Source organism: Hyla sarda, chromosome 7 (genome assembly GCF_029499605.1).
Source record: "Hyla sarda isolate aHylSar1 chromosome 7, aHylSar1.hap1, whole genome shotgun sequence".
In the NCBI taxonomy this organism is placed as follows: domain Eukaryota; kingdom Metazoa; phylum Chordata; class Amphibia; order Anura; family Hylidae; genus Hyla; species Hyla sarda.
The window spans coordinates 168760821-168781459 of NC_079195.1; the positions used below are offsets into that span (position 1 = coordinate 168760821).

At 44.1% G+C, this 20639-nt stretch overlaps 1 long non-coding RNA gene across 2 annotated transcripts in view; it reads left to right on the forward strand.

Annotated features, from left to right (window-relative positions):
- Positions 1-1544: 1544 nt before the first annotated feature.
- Positions 1545-20639, forward strand: part of LOC130282058 (uncharacterized) — a 100817-nt gene continuing 81722 nt past the window's right edge. The window contains exon 1 of one of the 2 annotated variants that reach the window (XR_008846232.1): positions 1545-1618. This is a non-coding gene — a long non-coding RNA (uncharacterized LOC130282058). The remainder of the gene's footprint in view (positions 1619-20639) is intronic. The other variant, XR_008846230.1, reaches the window with a different exon arrangement.

Sequence of the window (20639 nt, forward strand, 5' to 3'; positions counted from 1 at the left end):
CAGCAGAGGTCAGCAGAGAGCACTCTGGTTGTGACATCAGAGAAATCCAAAAAGAAAAGCATTTCTTCTGTAGTATACAGCCCCTAAAAAGTACTGGAAGGATTAAGATTTTTTTAATAGAGGTAATTTATAAATCTGTTTAACTTTCTGACACCAGTGGATTTAAAAAAAAAAAAGTTTTCCACGGGAGTACCCCTTTAACTAGTAAGTTAATAATCTTCCTAAAATGATTGTGTATTGTAATAAAAAAAATATATTTTTTTTTATACTATACGACTATGGATACTACTGCATTAAAGGGGTTTCCACTCCTGTCCATCTGAGACCCTACCAAAAGCATAAGTGATAAGATGTCTGATGTGTGGTTTATCACTCCTTATGACCCATGAAATCTCTCTTGCAGCACTGCCGTATATCATTAGCACTGAGCTAGTTTGGCTCAATGAATGATGACTGTCAATACAGGTTTCGGGGCCACTCCCATAGCCTTGCATTAAGTAGTCGGGGGAGTAACGTCACTAGGTGATGAGGCCATGATGTCACGATACCCCCGACCAAGTATCACCCGTCATCAACCATGGAGGAAATTTAGCTCATGGCTTCATAAGTTCAGGTGTGCTGAAGTAGAGTGTGCGTGTTGTGACAACAAAACTCAGATATCTTATCACCTATCCATTTGATAGGGGATACGCTGCATAGGGGAGATTACCCTATTAAACACATTTGTCTAATGTAGAATCATCTCCATTGTAGTATCATGTTCTCTCTTGTGCACACCCGAGGGAAAATGTTTGGACCGACGCAGATCTGTGCAAACAAACGTAACCGTCATTTTTTCATTTATTTGTCTATTCTAAAAAATTTACCTTTAGCCCCGATGATCTCCTCATAGATTTCATGCAGTAAGTTTAGTTGTCTGACTTTTAAGTAAGAGAATCGTTTTTGGAGTTGCCTCGTGCTTCTATTTGTACCATAACGTTTTTCCAGTTTGCGGGATAACCTCTGCAGGATTTGTGACTTTCTCCAGTAGGAGGGTCCCTCCGCTGGGTCATCATATGTACAACATTCCAGATAACAGACCACTTCCACCAATTCAGCATGAAAGGCTTTGCACGCCCTGTCTTGTCTCCAACTTCTGGAAAAGTAATTGTGAATAAAGAATTATTAAAATTTTTAATTTTTATTTCTGTAAATAAAGTACATTTTTGGTATCAAAAATGAGTAAAACAACAAACCCATTAAACCTACCATGTTTGCTGGGTGAGCCATCCTGGAAAGACATTTTGGTACTGCCAGAAAAATGACGGTTTTAACAACTTGTATGTATACATAAAAATTGCATTATTGCACAGGAATACTCCATCACATAAAGGTCATTATTCTAAAAATACAAACATTTAAATACATGGGGGAAGATGTATGAAAACCTCACCAGAGGAAAACTTGCTGAGTTGCCCATAGCAACCAATCAGATCGCTTCTTTCATTTTTTTAAGGCCTCTATAAAAATGAAAGAAACAATCTGATTGGTTGCTATGGCCAACTCAGCAATTTTTACTGGGATAAAGTTTTTAACAAACTCCCCCATTGGGAACATTTTCTAACAAGCAATATGTAAGGTAAGCTGCACAGTTGCCCTTAGCAACCAACCGATTTCCTTGCTTTTTAAGTTAAGAAGCCCTGTTTTAGATGTATGCAGAATTTTTATTGTTGGATATGGACAACTATTTATGATTTAAAGTATGCAGCCATATCTAGCTTTCTACTTTTAGCTATTATGTAAGGGCCAGCCTTGTTAGGTGTAATATGCATAATTTGAATTGGTGTCGCAAAAAATAAGCCATCATCTGGATTTTTAGGATTTTTAGGTACAAAATTGAAAGGGTTATGATTTTTAAAAGGTAAGGAGGAAACAACGAAAGTGCAAAATCGGAAAAACAATCCGTCCCCAAGGGGTTGAAAAATGATGAAGAAGAAATTGACAGGCAGCTGCTGCCAAGGCAAATAAAATCATGGTGTACATCAATAGGGGCATAGATGCGCACGACAAGGAAATAATTCTACCACTGTACAAATCACTAGTCAGACCACACATAGAATACTGTGTACAGTACTGGGCACCAGTGTACAAGAAAGATATAGTGGAGCTGGAGAGGGTTCAAAGACTGGCAACCAGAGCAATATGGGGAATGGGAGGACTACAGTACCCAGAAAGATTATCAGAATTAGGGTTATTTAGTTTAGAAAAAAGAAGGTTTTGGGGAGACCTAATAACTATGTATAAGTATATCAGGGAACAGTACAGAGATCTCTCCCATGATCTATTTATGCCCAGGGCTGTATCTATAACAAGGGGGCATCCTCTACGTCTAGAGGAAAGAAGGTTTCTACACCAGCACAGACGGGGGTTCTTTACTGTAAGAGCAGTGAGACTGTGGAATTCTCTCCCGGAGGAGGTGGTCATGGTGAACTCTGTGAAAGTATTTAAAAGGGGTCTGGATGCATTTTTGGAGAATAATAACATAGCTGATTATGTATACTAGATTTATAGGGACAGAACGTTGATCCAGGGATTTATTCTGACTGCCATATTTGGAGTCAGGAAGGTATTTTTACCTCTAGTATGAGTTTTTTTTTCCTTCCTCTGGATCAACTCAGTAGGGACTCATTAAGGTTATAGGTTGAACTTGATGGTCTTTTTTCAACCTTATGAACTATGTTACTATATTACTAAAAAACTAAATAGAACACAAGATGAAGGACAGATCTTGAACCCGTGATGCAATTTTTATAATAAGACCCCCAACTATTATGTGCTTTTTATAATACTGGTGCCTTTTCTGTGTCAGAGGGGTGTTTAATATTCCTCATGCAGTGTGCCCTGCATTTATAAGAAAGCAATACTAATCCTCTGTATATTCATATTGAACCCTTTTAACCTCTTAAGGACCCAGCCATTTTACACCTTAGGACCCGGCCATTTTTTGAACATCTGACCACTGTCACTTTAAACATTAATAACTCTGGAATGCTTTTAGTTATCAATCTGATTCCGAGATTGTTTTTTCGTGACATATTCTACTTTAACATAGTGGTAAAAAAAATTTGTAACTTGCATCCTTTCTTGGTGAAAAATTTGAAAATTTTATGAAAAATTTGAAAATTTTGCATTTTTCTAACTTTGAAGCTCTCTGTTTGTAAGGAAAATGGATATTCAAAATATTAAAAAATTTTTTTCACATATACAATATGTCTACTTTATGTTTGCATCATAAAATTGATGAGTTTTTACTTTTGGAAGACACCAGAGGGCTTCAAAGTTCAGCAGCAATTTTCCAATTTTTCACAAAATTTCCAAACTCACTATTTTTCAGGGACCAGTTCAGGTTTGAAGTGGATTTGAAGGGGCTTCATCTTAGAAATACCCCACAAATGACCCCATTATAAAAACTGCACCCCCTAAAGTATACAAAATGATATTCGGTCAGCCTTTTAACCCTTTAGGTGTTTCACAGGAATAGCAGGAAAGTGAAGGAGGAAATTCACAATCTTCATTTTTTACACTCGCATGTTCTTGTAGACCCAATTTTTGAATTTTTACGAGGGGGAAAATGTATACTTATATTTGTAGCCCAATTTCTCTCGAGTAAGCACATACCTCATATGTCTACGTAAAGTGTTCGGTGGGCGCAGTAGAGGGCTCAGAACCGAAGGAGCGACAAGGGGATTTTGGAGAGTACATTTTTCTGAAATGGTTTTTGGGGGGCATGTTGCATTTAGGAAGCCCCTATGGTGCCAGAACAGCAAAAAAAAAACACATGCCATACCATTTTGGAAACAAGACCCCTTGAGGAACGTATCAAAGAATAAAGTGAGCCTTAATACCCCACATGTGTTTTACGACTTTTGCATATGTAAAAAAATTTAATAAAATTTCACTAAAATGTGTAATTCCCCCCAAATTTCACATTTTTGCAAGGGTTAATAGCAGAAAATAACCCCCCAAAATTTGTAACCCCATCTCTTCTGAGTATGGAGGTACCCCATAAGTTGACCTGAAGTGCACTACGAGCGAACTACAATGTTCAGAAGAGAAGGAGTCATATTTGGCTTTTTGAGAGCAAATTTTGCTCGGGGGGCATGTCCCATATAGGAAGCCCCTATGGTGCCAGGACAGCAAAAAATACCCACATGGCATATCATTTTGGAAACTAGACCCCTTGAGGAACGTAACAAGGAATAAAGTGAGCCTTAATACCCCACACGGGTCTCACGACTTTTGCATACGTAAAAAAAAAAAAAAAAATTCATTAAAATGGGTGTTTCCCCCCAAATTTCACATTTTTGCAAGGGTTAATAGCAAAAAATACCCCCAAAATTTGAAACCCCATCTCTTCTGAGTATGGAGGTACCCCATAAGTTGACCTGAAGTGCACTACGAGCGAACTACAATGCTCAGAAGAGAAGGAGTCATATTTGGCTTTTTGAGAGCAAATTTTGCTCGGGGGGCATGTCGCATTTAGGAAGCCCCTATGGTGCCAGGACAGCAAAATAACCCCAACATGGCTTATCATTTTGGAAACTAGACCCCTCGAGGAATGTAACAAGGGGTACAGTGAGCATTTACCCCCCACTGGTGTCTGTCAGATCTTTGGAACAGTGGTCTGTACAACATTTTTAATTTGCACAGCCCACTGTTCCAAAGATCTGTCAGACACCAGTGGGGGGTAAATTCTCACTGGACCCCTCATTACATTCTGTGAGGGGTGTAGTTTCCGAAATGGGGTCACATGTGGGGTTTAGTTTTTTTTGCGTTTGTCAAAACCGCTGTAACAATCAGCCACCCCTGTGCAAATCACCTCAAATGTACATGGCACACTCTCCCTTCTGGGCCTTGTTGTGCGCCCCCAGAGCACTTTGCGCCCACATATGGGGTATCTCCGTAGTCGGGAGAAATTGCATTACACATTTTGGGGGCTTTTTTCCCTTTTACCTCTTGTCAAAATGAAAAGTATGGGGCAACACCAGCATGTTAGTGTAAAAAATTTATTTTTTTACACTAACATGCTGGTGTAGACCCCAACTTCACATTTTCATAAGGGGTGAAAGGAGAAAAAGCCCCCCAAAATTTGTAAGGCAAATTCTCCCGAGTACGGCGATACCCCATATGTGACCCTAAACTGTTGCCTTGAAATACGACAGGGCTCCAAAGTGAGAGCGCCATGCGCATTTGAGGCCTAAATTAGGGATTTGCATAGGGGTGGACATAGGGGTATTCTACGCCAGTGATTCCCAAACAGGGTGCCTCCAGCTGTTGAAAAACTCCCAGCATGCTTGGACAGTCAACGGCTGTCCAGCAATACTGGGAGTTGTTGTTTTGCAACAGCTGGAGGCTCCATTTTGGAAACAGTGGCGTACCAGACGTTTTTCATTTTTATTGGGGAGGGGAGGGGGGCTGTGTAGGGGTTATGTGTATATGTAGTGTTTTTTACTTTTTATTTTATTTTGTGGTAGTGTAGTGTAGTGTTTTTAGGGTACAGTCACATGGGCGGGGGGTTACAGCGAGTTTGAGCTGCCGCGCAAAATTTGCTGCATCGCAAACTTGCAGCCTGATACTCACTGTAAGCCCCTGCCCATGTGAAAGTACCCTGTACATTCACAGGGGGGGACCTCCAGCTGTTGCAAAACTACAACTCCCAGCATGCACAGTCTATCAGTGCATGCTGGTAGTTATAGTTTTGCAACAGCTGGAGGAACACGGGTTGGGAAACACTGAGTTAGGAAACAGACAATGTTTCCCAACCAGTGTGCCACCAGTTGTTGCAAAACCACAACTCTCAGCATTCTCAAACATGCTGGGAGTAGTAGTTCGGCAACATCTTTAGAGCCAGATGTTGCCGAAACTACAACTCCCAGCATGCTTGGAGTTGTAGTTTTGCAACATCTGGAGGACTACAGTTTGCAGACCACTAATACAGTGGTTCTCAATCTGTGCCCTTCCAGATGTTGCAAAACTACAACTCCCAGTATGCCCTTACTGTCCAGGCATGCTGGGAGTTGTAGTTTTGCAACATCTGAAGGGCCAGATGTTACAGAACTACAACTCCCAGCATGCCTGGACAGTAAGGGCATGCTGAGGATGTGTAGTTTTGCAACATCTGGAAGGGCACAGTGGTCTCCAAACTGTGGACCTCCAGATGTTGCAAAACTGCAACTCCCAGCATGCCCAGAAGCCAAAGGCTGTCTGGGCATGCTGGGAGTTGTAGTTTACAGGGTCCCAATACAGCAATGCATGTCGCTTTACGGCGACGTGCATTGCTGTAAAGGGCCCGACCGCGGCTGAAGATCAACTCACCTGTCGCCGCCGCCGCCGTCTTCATCGCAGGGATCCGGGTCTTCAGGGACGAGGTAAGTACCGGGGCCGGTCCCCAGCACTCCCCCGTCCCCCGCAGCGTCCTCCGGTCTTCCTCCCGTCCTCTCCGGACTTTCAGGGGCCGGTCAGGACGAGAGGAAGTAACCGCCCCCCCTGCGATTGGTCGGTTAACTAACCGACAGATCGCAGGGGGATCGGAGGGGGTGGCAGGCTTGCCACCTCGCTCCGATACTTCAGCATGGTCCTGGCTGTCTGTGACAGCCGGGATCATGCGAAATTACCGGTCGGTCGGGTCCCAGAGACCCGGCCCCGGTACTTACCTCGTCCCTGAAGACCCGGATCCCTTGCGATTTGCGGCAATCGCCGACATGGCCCCCCTCGGCATTTGCCCTGGATGCCTGCTGAAGGATTTCAGCAGGCATCCGGTTCCGATCTCTGCCCGGCGCGCGGCAGAGACCGGAAAACGCCAGGGCGTACTAGTACGCCCTGGGTCCTTAAGGCCCAGGGTGTGAGGGCGTCTCCATATTCCCTGGGTCCTTAAGAGGTTAAAATCACATTGATGCAATCTGTGTAGATACCAGTAAGATGATGTTTTATTGACCATAGGCCTTCTCATATGTAAAAATAATGTAGCCAAATCTTCTTTAAAGGAGTACTCCGGTGCACACTTTTTTCTTGTTATCCCGTCCGGGCTGCAAAATAAAAGAAAACGCACTTTATCTTACCTGCCAACGAGCCCCCAGAGCTCCGGTACAGGTGTTCGGTCCCCGGGCTGTATCCTTCTTACTTCCGGTTAGCCCGGCATGTCACACGGAGCTTCAGCCTATCACTGGCCGCAGCGATGTCCCGCCTCGGCCAGTGATAGGCTGAAGCTCCGTGTGACGTGCCTGCTAACCGGAAGTAAGAAGAATACAGCCCGGGGACCGAACACCTGTTCCGGAGCTCCGGGGGCTCGTTGGCAGGTAAGATAAACTGCGTTTTCTTTTATTTTGCAGCCCGGACGGGATAACATGAAAAAGATGTGCACCGGAGTACTCCTTTAAGGGTGCGTTCACACAAGCGGATTTTGTTTCAAACTTGAAGCAGGTTCCCCATTGCGAGTTTAAAAGGGGTGGAATCTCTGCTGCGGAAAATCCACCGGAGACCCCATTGAAGTCAATAGGGTCTGTGGCAGATTTTCAACAGTGGAGATTCCGCTGCTGAAAATCTGCTGCATAGAACCCATTCCCAGGGAAAACCCACTGCGAGTTTAAAACAAAATAAGCTTATGTGAACACATCTTAAGGGTACGTTCACATGGGCGGATTACCTGCAGAATTTCTGCAGCATATTTACTGAAGAAAATCTGCAGCGGATTGACTTCAATGGGTCTGAAGGAAAATCTGCAAATCTGCCTCTATTACGGATTTTCTGCTGACCCATTGAAGTCAATGGTAGCAAAACCAGCTGCGGATTTTTCGCAGAAAATACACTGCAAAAATTCTGGATGTAATCCCCCCTGTGAACGTACCCTTAGGGTACGTTCATACGAGCGGATCCTAAGCGTATTTTGCGCTGTGGATATGGCTCCAATGGACCACTAGAGGGTGCCTTTAGATGTGCCTGTTCGGAGAAGATTCGCTTCAGAAGATTTTGCTGCCTATTAAAGTCAATGGGCAGCAGATCTGCAGCAAAAATACGCACGTGTGAACGCACCCTTAGGGTACATTTACACATGTGCATTTTCTGCTGCAGTTTTTCTCAAATCTTCAGCAGAAAATATGCATGTGTGAATGTACTCTGCAGGTTTTCAGTGCATTTCAGTATCTCTTGTGAAAAGTCTTAGCAGTGGTTGCACTTTAATAATGTGTTTCAAAGGTTGTCAGTTTGCATGTTACGCTCTACTGACCATCAGTGTCTGTTGATGGTGCCCCAAAATGATTACACATTTGGGCCCAAATCCATTCTAAATAAATTTGAAAACTTTGGAAAAATTCTTCTCTTTAAAGGTTAAAGGGGTACTCCTCTGGAAAACATTATTTTTTATATCAACTGGTGCCAGAAAGTTAAACAGATTTGCAAATTACTTTCATTTAAAAATCTTAATCCTTCCAGTACTTATCAGCTGCTATATGTTGCACAGAAAGTTCTTTCCTTTTTGAATTTCTTTTCTGTCTGACCACAGTGCTCTCTGCTGACACCTCTGTCCATTTTAGGAACTGTCCAGAGCAGGAAAGATTTGCTATGGGAATTTGCTCCTACTCTGGACAGTTCCTAAAATGGACAGAGGTGTCAGCAGAGAGCACTGTGGTCAGAAAGAAAGGAAATCACTTCCTGTGCAACATACAGAAGCTGATAAGTACTGGAAAGATTAAGATTTTTAAATAGAAGTAATTTAAAAATCTGTTTAACTTTCTTGCACAAGTTGATTTAAAAAAATGTACAAAAAAAATATTTTCCAGAGGAGTACCCCTTTAAATGCAGGGATAGGATCTATTAGTGACTATTGGGATTGGGCTTAATTAGAAAAACTGAGAACAAGCTTCCCCTTCCAATAGTTATATTTATGCGTAACTATGGGCACCCTGGGTTTTGTGCAATTAAAAAAAAAGTACAACATTTTGTCCGAAGGATGGGGAAAATATTGTCAAATAATAATAAACTCGGTTTTAATGCAGTGGCACATTACAATGCTCAGGCTTCTCAGGATATACTCAATGAACTAGCAATTGTTTTCTGTTTGTACAACTCCCTTGGCAAGAGGTTGCAAAAACACCACTGCAACATAAATCCCAATATTGCAATGAAAGGGTTTATCTCCCTCCTGGCCTTCTCTGTTGATCTCTGAATACGCACAATCTCCTCCCTGCCATAGTTTGATTAAACTCATATTTCCTGGGAAAGAAGCGTAAATAAGTGAACTGCTCAGCAAATTAAGAATACTTAGCGTCCGTGCATTTGAGCAGCCGTTATGCTGATTAAATTTTCTGTCCTTCAGGACTTTCAGGAAATTACTTTTGATCGTCAATAACACAATTAAGTAAAATACACACACATTAGCATGAATAATTGATAAGAAATTATGTATTACCACGAAATACTGATTTAATAATTCATAGCTCCCATGTAGTGGCTGTGCAGTGCAGGAGGGCCAGAAGGTGGGGGTGGGGGCTTTCATTGTGGGAACCAGAGAGATTCTCCCAGGATGCTCATGTCTTGCTGTTGTGTAAATAAAGAAATGGCATTCCTGCCTTGTGTTTTGATCATTCAGTCATGTCTATATGACTGGGACAGGTTCTTATCTGAACAGTACATTTGGTATAATGCTATGCTGCATATGTTTTATCCAATTGTAAAAACTAAAAACTCTCCAGAAATGTGTAATTTTATTCAGAATTTGTAATAAAATTTTCCATCTAGCTGACCTGATAGAACCTCTTAAACGTCTGATTTTACTTTTCCAAGTCTTAAGACAAAAACTTCAATTACCTAATGAAGCAGGTGACTTTTATTGTTCCATTATTGATAACTCAGGAATGCTGTCCCCCGTTTCTCCCTTTACTTGTCCTACTTCATTTGAGGTCCCTTGTAAAAGTTGGGTATTCACGCAAGGCTTAAAGGGGTACTCCCGTGGAAAACTTCTTTTTTTTTTTTTTTTTAAATCTACTGATGCCAGAAAGTTAAACAGATTTGTAAATTACTTCTATTAAAAAATCGTAATTATTCCAGTACTTTTTATGGGCTATATACTACAGAAGAAATGCTTTTCTTTTTGGATTTCTTTGATTTCACAACCACAGTGCTCTCTACTGACCTCTGCTGTCCATTTTTGGAACTGTCAAGGGCAAACATATGCTGCCCTAGACAGTTCCTAAAATGGACAGCAGAGGTCAGCAGAGAGCACTGTGGTCGTGACATCAGAGAAATCCAAAAAGAAAAGCATTTCCTCTGTAGTATACAGCCCATAAAATGTATTGGAAGAATTAAGATTTTTTTAATAGAAGTAATTTACAAATCTGTTTAACTTTCTGGCACCAGTTGATTAAAAAAAATAAAAAGTTTTCCACAGGAGTACCCCTTTAATCTCAAACATTTACAATATTCTAATCTCCCTGACTGACATCTCCAGCATCAACCATTCCTATATATTGAAGTGGGAGTCATATTTAGATATTTAGGTGGACCTGTGTCTCCGGCTACCTGGCGGATTATATGGGCACACACCGCAAAAACCTCATCCTGTATCTCCCATAAAGAGATGCAATATAAGATCCTATTTCAGTGGTATCATACCCCTGAGGTTCTTAATAATTTTTACCCACATTTGTCTGCCAGATGCTTCTGGTAGTGTCCCTCACTTCAGCACTTTTGGCTGGAGTTGCAGTCAATGTTATGAGAGATGTTTGGTAAGCAAATTCCATATCTCCTTAAAGGAGAACTACGGGATTGAAAATTGTATCCCGTATCCTAAGGATAGGGGATAAGTTTCAGATCGCGGTGGGTCCGACCGCTGGAGCCCCCCACGATCTTCCGTACGGGGCCGCGGCTCTCTGCGTGTCGACCACTGCACGAGGCGGCGGCTGACATGCGCCCTCCGTTTATTGCTATGGGAGAGCCGTAAAGAGCCTTCGGCAATTTCCGGCTCTCCCATAGCAGTGTATGGAGGGGGCGTGTCGGCCGCTGCTTCGTGCGGTGGTCAACACGCCCTCTCTAACCAGAGAGCCAGGGCCCCGTACGGGAGATCGCGGGGGGCCCCAGTGGTCGGACTCCCCGCGATCTGAAACTTATCCCCTATCCTTAGGATAGGGGATAAATTTTTTAATCCCGTAGTTCTCCTTTAATCTTCCACCCCCAGGCCTTCAGAGAAATAAAACTAGACTTTTTCATTATATTTTAATAGCAGCTAAAGGCTTAATTGCTCAAAATTGGAATAAATCTGAAAGCCCCACTATACAGAACTTATAGAATAATGATGGTTAGGAGAATGGAGTATGTGTCATCAGCGGCAGACAACCTCTTACCTCAATTTTACTAAATTTGGAAGGAATGGGATGACTACTCGGAATCACATCTGGCAATGTAAGGGACATGATTATGGGTGAGGAACCGTGCGAGTTCATCTTCTTCATCTTTTTCTAGGCTTTTCTTCTTCCTTTTCTTCTTCCTTTGTCTTCCTTTATCTTATTTTCTTCTTTCTTTTACCTGATTCCTTTCATGGAAGTTTTTTGTAATGCTTCTTTTAATTCTCTCTATTTTTGTTAAGTCAACTGAACTATGTCCAGATGGGACAATATAAAAACCTATCATACCCTTCCCCTTCACTGGAACATATGATTTAATGAAGTTTGATTACTTTCTGTCCAAAGCATACCATATCTGTTAGATACTCTTATTGCTTGAGTAAGACCTGGTGAGGGGATTTTCATTTTTGTTCACACCTTGTTTGATAATTACCTGGCCTATAAATATTGTCAGATAAATTCATACAGCTAGGAGACATCATATTGGTGCTATCTCTCGGATTATATGTGTGTCTCGGATTTGCCTTATTGATGTTTTGTTTCAGATGGACATGTGTAGATGCTAATTCTTGAGAACTGTTAACAATTATGATCCTTTCTTTGATTTATGTTTTTGTAAGTTATACATATGTTAATGATTTTTTTTTTGTAAAATTCAAAAATAAACAGATATATATATATATATAAAGTATCAGTAGCTTGGTTAACTAGATTTTTTGCATTACTGCAGTTTATAGAGATTGTTTCATGAAGGCAACCCCTGTCCACATGCTGTATAAGCTTATGTGGACATCATTGGAGGGGGTTGGCGAGTCACCTGGTTGGGCCCCCCTCTATGAAGAAGTATTAGAGATGTTAGAACATACCCAGCTCATTCATGTATTAACATGGTGGCAATGCTGTCTGGCAAAAATTGGCTTGACGATAACAACTTATGTTGATTAAAGAAGCTGGACCTGTAAGGATCAGAAGATAGATGTGCTGCTTCCATTTAGAAAAGGGTTGTCTTGAAGAAACAGCCCCTCAAAAAAATAATTTCTACATGACTGTGGGTGGTGTAAACATACTAAACATGCCATATGCACCTTCTTCTGGTTCCCTGCAATGACAGCACTTGACCTCCCTCTATGTCTATTTCATCCAGGTTGTGTTTTCCCGACCACACAAACCTGTCCGCTCAGCCAATCATACATATATATGCATTTAGTCCATCAAAAAGATCAAGGCGTAAAACAATCAAACTGACCCTACATAAGGAGATTATAGGAAGAAGATCACACAAGGGACAGAGCAACATACTAGAGGCACTGTGGGATAGTGGGAGGTGAGTAAAAGCTGGGTATCTTTCTAAAAAATAAAATAAAAAAGCTACCTTCCACCGGAGTACTCCTTTAAATAAGGAATCACATTTTTCTTTGATCTAATATTCCTTTGATCAGCCCATGTGCCATTTAATTCCCACCTTCATCGAACCCTGGGACATTTCATCCCCCATCTTTATTCCCCCCTTTGCCATTTCATTTCCACCCTTGATCCCTCCCCTTTTGTCACTTTATTCCCCCCTTGATGCCCCCCTGCCACTTCATACCTCTCCCACTTGAAACCCTCCCTTGATTCTTCTACGCATAATTTCCCTAACTCTGATATCATCTCCATTTTCAACATCTTACCCCCCACTGATTCACCTCCATATGTGCCACATACTTCCCTCATTCTGATCCCCCCATATACCACATATTTCCCATCACTCTGATCCCCCCCATGTACCACATCTTTTCCCTGACTCTGATTTCCCCCCCCAGGTGCCACATCTTTTCCCTCACTCTGATCCCCCATGTGCCACATCTTTCCTCAACTCTAATCCCCCTGTGCCACATATTTCCTTCATTGAGATCCCCCATATACCAAATTTTTCCCCTAACTATGATTCCCCCCCCATGTGCCACTTCTTTGCCCTGATTCTGATTCCTCCCTCCATGTGCCAATGTGCCACATCTTTTCCCTCACTCTGATCCCCCATGTGCCACATCTTTCCTCAACTCTGATCCTTTGCTTGTTTTTTTGTCTTTTTCTTTATCTGGTCTGTGTCTCCAGGTATGCTCTGGCAGGCTCAGGTTCAGGCAGTGACTGCACAGTAAGTGCAACACTGACGAGTGACATCCTCTTGGCATCTCCTCAGCGCAATATCAGGGGCGTCACTCGCCAGCAGAAGTGGCAGCAGAACCGGCTGCTTGTTCAGATTAGAATAGTGACCAGTGGCTGCTGCTGCGGGATGGGATGGCCCCGCTACACAACTTGAGTATACAATTACAAATTACAAATAATTGTTCACAATTAATAAAATAGAGCTCATAAGGTTGCATTACTTACCATGGCTATTAAAGAAAATGTATCCAGATATTAAAACTAGAGATGAGCAAATCAAAGCTGAAGAACCCGAATTCGTTACGAATTTCATGAAAAATTCGATTTGCAACGAATGCGAATGTCGCCACTATTCTATCGCACCTATCACTTCATTAAACTCCATTTACTGCAGTCCAGGCTCCAGAGCATCTAAAATGGCAGATCCACATGTCAGTACATGCGTCAAGGAACGCTGGGAAGGCGGAAAGGCAAGGCGGGAAGGGAAAAAGGCAGGATGACCCTGAATCACATGCAGGATGCATCAGCAGCCAGTCACCCCTGTGATGTCATAGACCTATATAATTAGTAGCCATTTTGCAGCTCATCATATCATTCATTACACCGCATACAGATAGGAAGGACATCGCTGTGTGTGTGTGTTACACAGAAAAGCTCATTCCAGCAGCGTTTCACATCCTAGTCACATCAGTGTTCTGGAGGACAGAGAGCAGTGTTTTTTTTCCACTGAAAAGTGTTTTTACTGCAGCCATTAAACATCCAGTTACTTTCTTCAGCATTGTATTACAGAGTGGGGCAGATAGCTGTGTGTTGCCTCACATTTCAACAAACTGCCTCAACTTCATAAACCTTAGCAGAGGAGGAAGGAAGAATCTTTCAGCACAATTCTGTGTCTTTGTGCCACAACAACTCATCTGTTGTTTATACTAGCCTGTAGATGGTATAATACCCAGCAGTCCATTCCTAATTGTATTTGACAGAGTGAAATTTTGTGTTTAGTACACAGCTTTTTGTGCTGCAGCACTGTTGTGTTCTGCTGGTGTTGTGCAAAAATATATTTTTTTTAAGCGTACTGTACCACATTTTTCTGCCCTCATAAGTCCATACCACATACGCACATCTAAGTAATGTACAATTTTATACCTGTTAATCTGTCAATGGCCTACATAGTGTTAAAGGACAACCAAAAGTAATCACAGGCTGGTGTTTTACTAAAATATGTTTTTTTTAAGCGTACTGTACCACATTTTTCTGCCCTCATAAGTGCATACCACATACCTACATCTAAGTGGTGTACTATTTTGCGCCTGTTAATCTGTCAAGAGCCTACATACTAAGAAAGGACAGCAATAAGTAATCACTGGCTGGTGTTTTAACCCAATACATTTATTAAGCATACAGTAGCGCATTTCTCAGCCCTCAAAAGTGCATACCACATACCAACATCTATGTAGTGTACTATTTTGTGCATGTTAATCTGTCAAGGGCCTAGATACTGTAAAGGTCCAGGCAAAAGTGCTCACCAGCTGGTGTTGTACTCAGATACTTTTATAAGTGTACTGTAGTGCATTTTCTGCCCTCATAAGTGCATACCACATACCTACATCTAAGTAGTGTACTATTTTATACCTGTTAATCTGTCAAGGGCCTACATACTGTGAAAGTTAAGGCAAAAGTACACACATGCTGCTGTTCTAGAAAAATACAGTTTTAAGCGTAGTGAAGCGTATTGTACTCATATACACACTAAGCATGTGTGGGTACGTATAAAACAGACAAGTGCACTCACCACATTTGTGTCACAATTCGGCTGGCTGGAGGTGGATCCTCTGTGCCAGAGAGGGATTGGCGTGGACCATGTTGGTGGACCGGTTCTAAGTTGCTACTGGTATTCACCAGAGCCCGCCGCAAAGCGGGATGGTCTTGCAGCGGCGGTAGCAACCAGGTCGTATCCACCAGCAACGGCTCAACCTCCCTGACTGCTGAAGATAAGCACGGTACAAGGGAGTAGACAAGAGCAAGGTCGGACATAGCAGAAGGTCAGGGCAGGCAGCAAGGATCGTAGTCAGGGGCAACGGCAGGAGGTCTGGAACACACAAGGAAACGCTTTCACTGGCACAATGGCAACAAGATCCGGCGAGGGAGTGCAGGGGAAGTGAGGTATAAGTAGGGAGTGCACAGGTGAACACACTGATTAGGCCTGCTGCGCCAATCAGTGGCGCAGTGGCCCTTCAAATTGCAGAGACCCGGCGCGCGCGCGCCCTAAGGAGCAGGGCCGCGCGCGCCGGGACAAGACAGACGGGGATCGGGTCAGGTACGGGAGCAGGGATGCGCATCGCGAGCGGGCGCGCCGGGTCTCTGCAATTTGAAGGGCCACTGCGCCACTGATTGGCGCAGCAGGCCTAATCAGTGTGTTTACCTGGGAGTGATATTGCAGCGCACCCGGTCAGCAGGTCTGACCGGGGCGCTGCGAATGAGAGGATGCTGCGAGCGCTCCGGGGAGGAGCGGGGACCCGGAGCGCTCGGCGTAACAATTTACAGCTTCATAAGAATGGCTTTATTGAACACTTCCAGGAACAGACATGTAAGTGCAGGGGGACGACAGGGAAAAGAAGTGCTGGCTGCACTTCTTTAGGCCCCTTTAGCAACAGTCAATTAGTGCAGGCTGTTGGTGGGACAATCAGCTACTCGCCTGTGTGGCAGTTTTTCATCAAGCATCTGGAGGAGGTTCACATAGCTTCTTGCAAGATATGTCGGCAGAAGGTGAAGTGTGGCCAGGGTCTTAATGTTGGCCCTGCGTCAACATAAACTTCGCCACCATAAAGTGGCCTGGGAGAACCGTGGTCCAGCCTGCATCACCCAGTGGCACGCCACTCCCTCTTTCAGCCAGCCAAGGCTCCACCACCTTAGCCGAAGGGAGCTGTGTGTTATATCCTCCTTCTGTCACTCCAGATGCTCCTGCTCCTCCTACTTTTAGTCAGCCATTCCCCCAACAATCCATCGGTGAAGCCATGTCCAAGAGACAACAGTATGCACCCACTCATCCAATGGTGCAGAAGCTGAATGTGCTCCTGTATAAATTGCTGGTGCTGCAGTCCCTCCCTTTTCAAGTGAAGAAGGCAGTACCAGCCGTACACAATTTTGTGGAAGAGAAGGTAGTCCAGTCCTTGAGCCTGTCAGTGTGTACTAAAGTGCACGGCAGTGCCGACGTCTGGAGCTGTAACTACGGTCAGGGACAATACATGTCCTTTGTGGCTCACTGGGTGAATGTAGTTCCTACACAGCCACAACACCAAATTGGACAGGTCACGCCGCTTCCTCCTCCAAGCTCTCAGATCGTTGGTTCTGTGACATTGTGCGACTCCGCCTCCTCATCCTCCACTGTGTTCTCAGCTTCCACTGCCCAGACAAGTCTCAGTGGCCCTTCTGCATACCATGCGTGCAGGCCACGGCGGTGTCACGCTGTTCTTTACATCGATTGCCTTGGCGAAAAGAGTCACACAGGGGAGGAACTGCTAAAAGTCATTTTTAAAGAAATAGGAGCATGGCTTACTCCACAAAAACTGGAAATGGGAATCATGGTGACTGACAACGGGAAGAACATCTTGCATGCGCTGCGACTGGGATGGCTGAGCCATGCGCCCTGCCTGGCACATATGTTCAATCTGGTTGTGAAGCAGTTCCTGAAGTGTTCCCTCCATTTGCAAGACATCCTAACAATGGAAAGGAAACTTTGCATGCACTTCAGCCACTCGCACACACTGCAAAGCACACCCTTCTTGAGCTGCAGCGTCAGAACTGTATCCCACAACATAGTCTGATTTGTGACGTTGCCTCACGTTGGAATTCCACCCTCCATATGTTGGACCGACTGTACGAACAGAGAAAAGCCATCACCGATTTCTTGATGATCCAAGCGAATAGGGCTACTCCCCTGTGTAACTTCAATGTGAACCAGTGGCAGCTTATATGTGACACCTGCCGTTTGCTCAGGCCCTTTGAGGAAGCCACATTGTTAGTAAGTCGCCAGGATTATGGATTGTACAATATAATTTCACTGCTTCATTTCTTACAACACGTGTTGGAAACGATGGCTGGTCAGGGCACTGGAGACATGGTGCCTACATCTCAGGGCCACATGAGCCCTGTGGGGGCTGAACTGGAGGAGGAGGAGCACAGTGGAGCACAATTTAGGTTTCACCAAATGGGCTTTTTTTCTAGTAATCTGATGGGAGAGGAGGAGCAGGAGGAGCCAGAGGAGATAGAGGGTTATGAGGAAGGCGAGACAGAGGACCCAGACACACCGTGGCAGTATGCAGTGGAGATGTAGGCAGGGAGTCCCTCCGAGTCACTTGCACAAATGGCCCGATGCATGCTCGCTTGCGTAGTGACAGCCGAATTGTCACCATTCGGCAGTGGGATGACTTCTGGATCTCCACCTTATTGGACCCTCCCTTCTGGCACAAAATAGGGGCCTTTTTTACACCCACTGAGAGGGAGGACAAACTGACCTACTACAGAGGCATCTTATGTAGTCAGTTGGCCGATGCCTATTGGCACCATCGTCCATCCACTAGCAGGTCTTACTGAGGGGGCTCTCTACGCTCACCTTCCACTGCCATGGCTGCTGGGGAGGAGTGGGGTGACAGGAGCAGTACCAGCTCCATCAACAGCAGCCTGAGTCTACTGTCACTGATGAGTAGCTTTCTTCACAGTGAAGCAACTCATCAGCAGCAGGTACACCTGGAGCAGGACCTGAACCACCAGGTGATGGCATACCTTGACATGCCCATGCAACACACCTGTAAGATCTGCTGGACTTCTGGGCAGCCAAACTTGATTTGTGGCCGAACTAGCAGAGCTTGCCCTGGAAAAGCTGTCATGCTGACCAGTAGTGTGCCATCAGAGCAGGTGTGGCTGGGGCCACAGTCACCCCAAGGAGAACTCGTCTGTCCACGAAAAATGTGGAGAGACTGACCTTTGCGAAAATTAATCAGGCATGGATCAGGCAGGATTTCCAACCACCAATTCATGATGCATCAGAGTAGATTGACCATTTTGCCACACCAATACTTCACAAATCTGGATAGTGCCAAACAGATTTAAAGGGATTTTTTTTATATATCAACTGGCTCCAGAAAGTTAAACAGATTTGTAAATTACTTCTATTAAAAAATCTTAATCCTTTCAAAAATTATCAGCTGCTGAAGTTGAGTTGTTGTTTTCTGTCTGGCAACAGTGCTCTCTGCTGACATCTCTGCTTGTCTCGGGAACTGCACAAAGTAGAAGAGGTTTGCTATGGGGATTTGCTTCTAAACTGGGCGGTTCCCGAGACACGTGCCATTAGAGAGCACTTAGACAGAAAAGAACAACTCAACTTCAGCAGCTCATAAGTACTGAAAGGATTAAGATTTTTTTATAGAAGTAATTTACAAATCTGTTTAACTTTCTGGAGCCAGTTGATATATAAAAAAAAGGTTTTTCCTGGATAACCCCTTTAAGGCACTGCACCTCATTCACAAACATTCCTCCACATTAAGACCTTTTTTCTCCCACCTTTGTCACTGGGTACTGGTTTTGCTACCTACCGCACAACTCTGTCACCGAGTCACTTTTTAGGACTCCTGATGCTGCTGCTGTCACCTCCAGACTGTCTCATTCAGCCAATATATGGTCTCATGCTTCAGCCACCTCCAAGCTGCGCCATTCAGGCACTATATCATCTCTTCACACTTCAGCAATCTCCAGGCTGTGCCATTCAGCCACTATATGGACTTTTCATGCTGCCACAAACTCCAGGATGTGCCATTCAGCCACTATATGGTCTCTTTATGCTTTAGCCATCTCAAGGATGTGCCATTCAGCCACTATATGGTCTCTTCATGCTGCCACCAACTCCAGACTGTGCTATTCAGCCACTATGTGGTCTCCTCATGATTCAGCCAACTCCGGGCTGTGCCATTTGGATAGGGGATAAGATGTCTAGTGTCTTTAAAGGGGTACTCCGGTGCTTAGACATCTTATCCCTTTTCCAAAGGATAGGGGATAAGATGCCTGACCGCGGGAGTCCCGCCACTGGGGACCCCCGTGATCTTGCATGCGGCACCCCGTTTGTAATCAGTCCTCGGAGCGTGTTCGCTCCGGGTATGATTACGGGCGACCACAGGGCCGACGGCGTGTGATGTCACGCCTCCGCCCCCGTGTGACATCACGCTCCGCCCCTCAATGCAAGGCTATGGGAGGGGGCGTGACAGCTGTTACTCCCCCTCCCATAGGCTTGCATTGAGGGGCAGAGCGTGACGTCACACGGGGCGGAGGCGTGACGTTACACGCCGTCGGCCCTGTGGTCGCCCGTAATCAGACCCGGAGCGAACATGCTCCAGGGACTGATTACAAATGGAGTGCCGCGTGCAAGATCATGGGGGTCCCCAGCAGCGGGACTTCCGCGGACAGGCATCTTATCCTCTATCCTTTGGATAGGGGATAAGATGTCTAAGCACCGGAGTACCCCTTTAATATAGATTCGCCGCAAATAAATCCGACCAGTACCAAATTTTTTCAGAAAATGCAGCAAATCGGCCAAACCGAATTTTTCAAAAGTTAGCTCATCTCTATTTAAAACATATTCCTTTTTCCAAATTTTATTCTGTTTTCTGATTGTAATTTTTTATTTCATTTATTGAACTGCCTGGGCTGGGCTGCCTGGGCTGTTTTTCACAGCAAGTTTGATGGCACCTGTCACATTTATATGAATTGGAAATGTTATTTGTGACCTTTCCGGAGGTCATTCTACAGGGAGAGGGATGCTGATCTCTGCTGTGAATGGTGGTGGATCCAGTGTTATCTATATATTGGTGTCACCTTTTACTGTACGCCTGTCTGCTATGAGAGTCATTACTGGGAAATTATCTATACAGAACGGGAAGTCTCAACTTAGTTTTGGCTCTAGTGGCAAGGATTGAAACTGCAAGATTTTATAAATATTGTAAAATATAGAAAGTAAATGGATATTTTGAAAAAAAAATCCTCAACATAAAGCTTGATTTAACCCCTTAAGGACCAAGCCCATTTTAACCTTAAAGGGGTACTCCGGCGCTAAGACATCTTATTCCCTATCCAAAG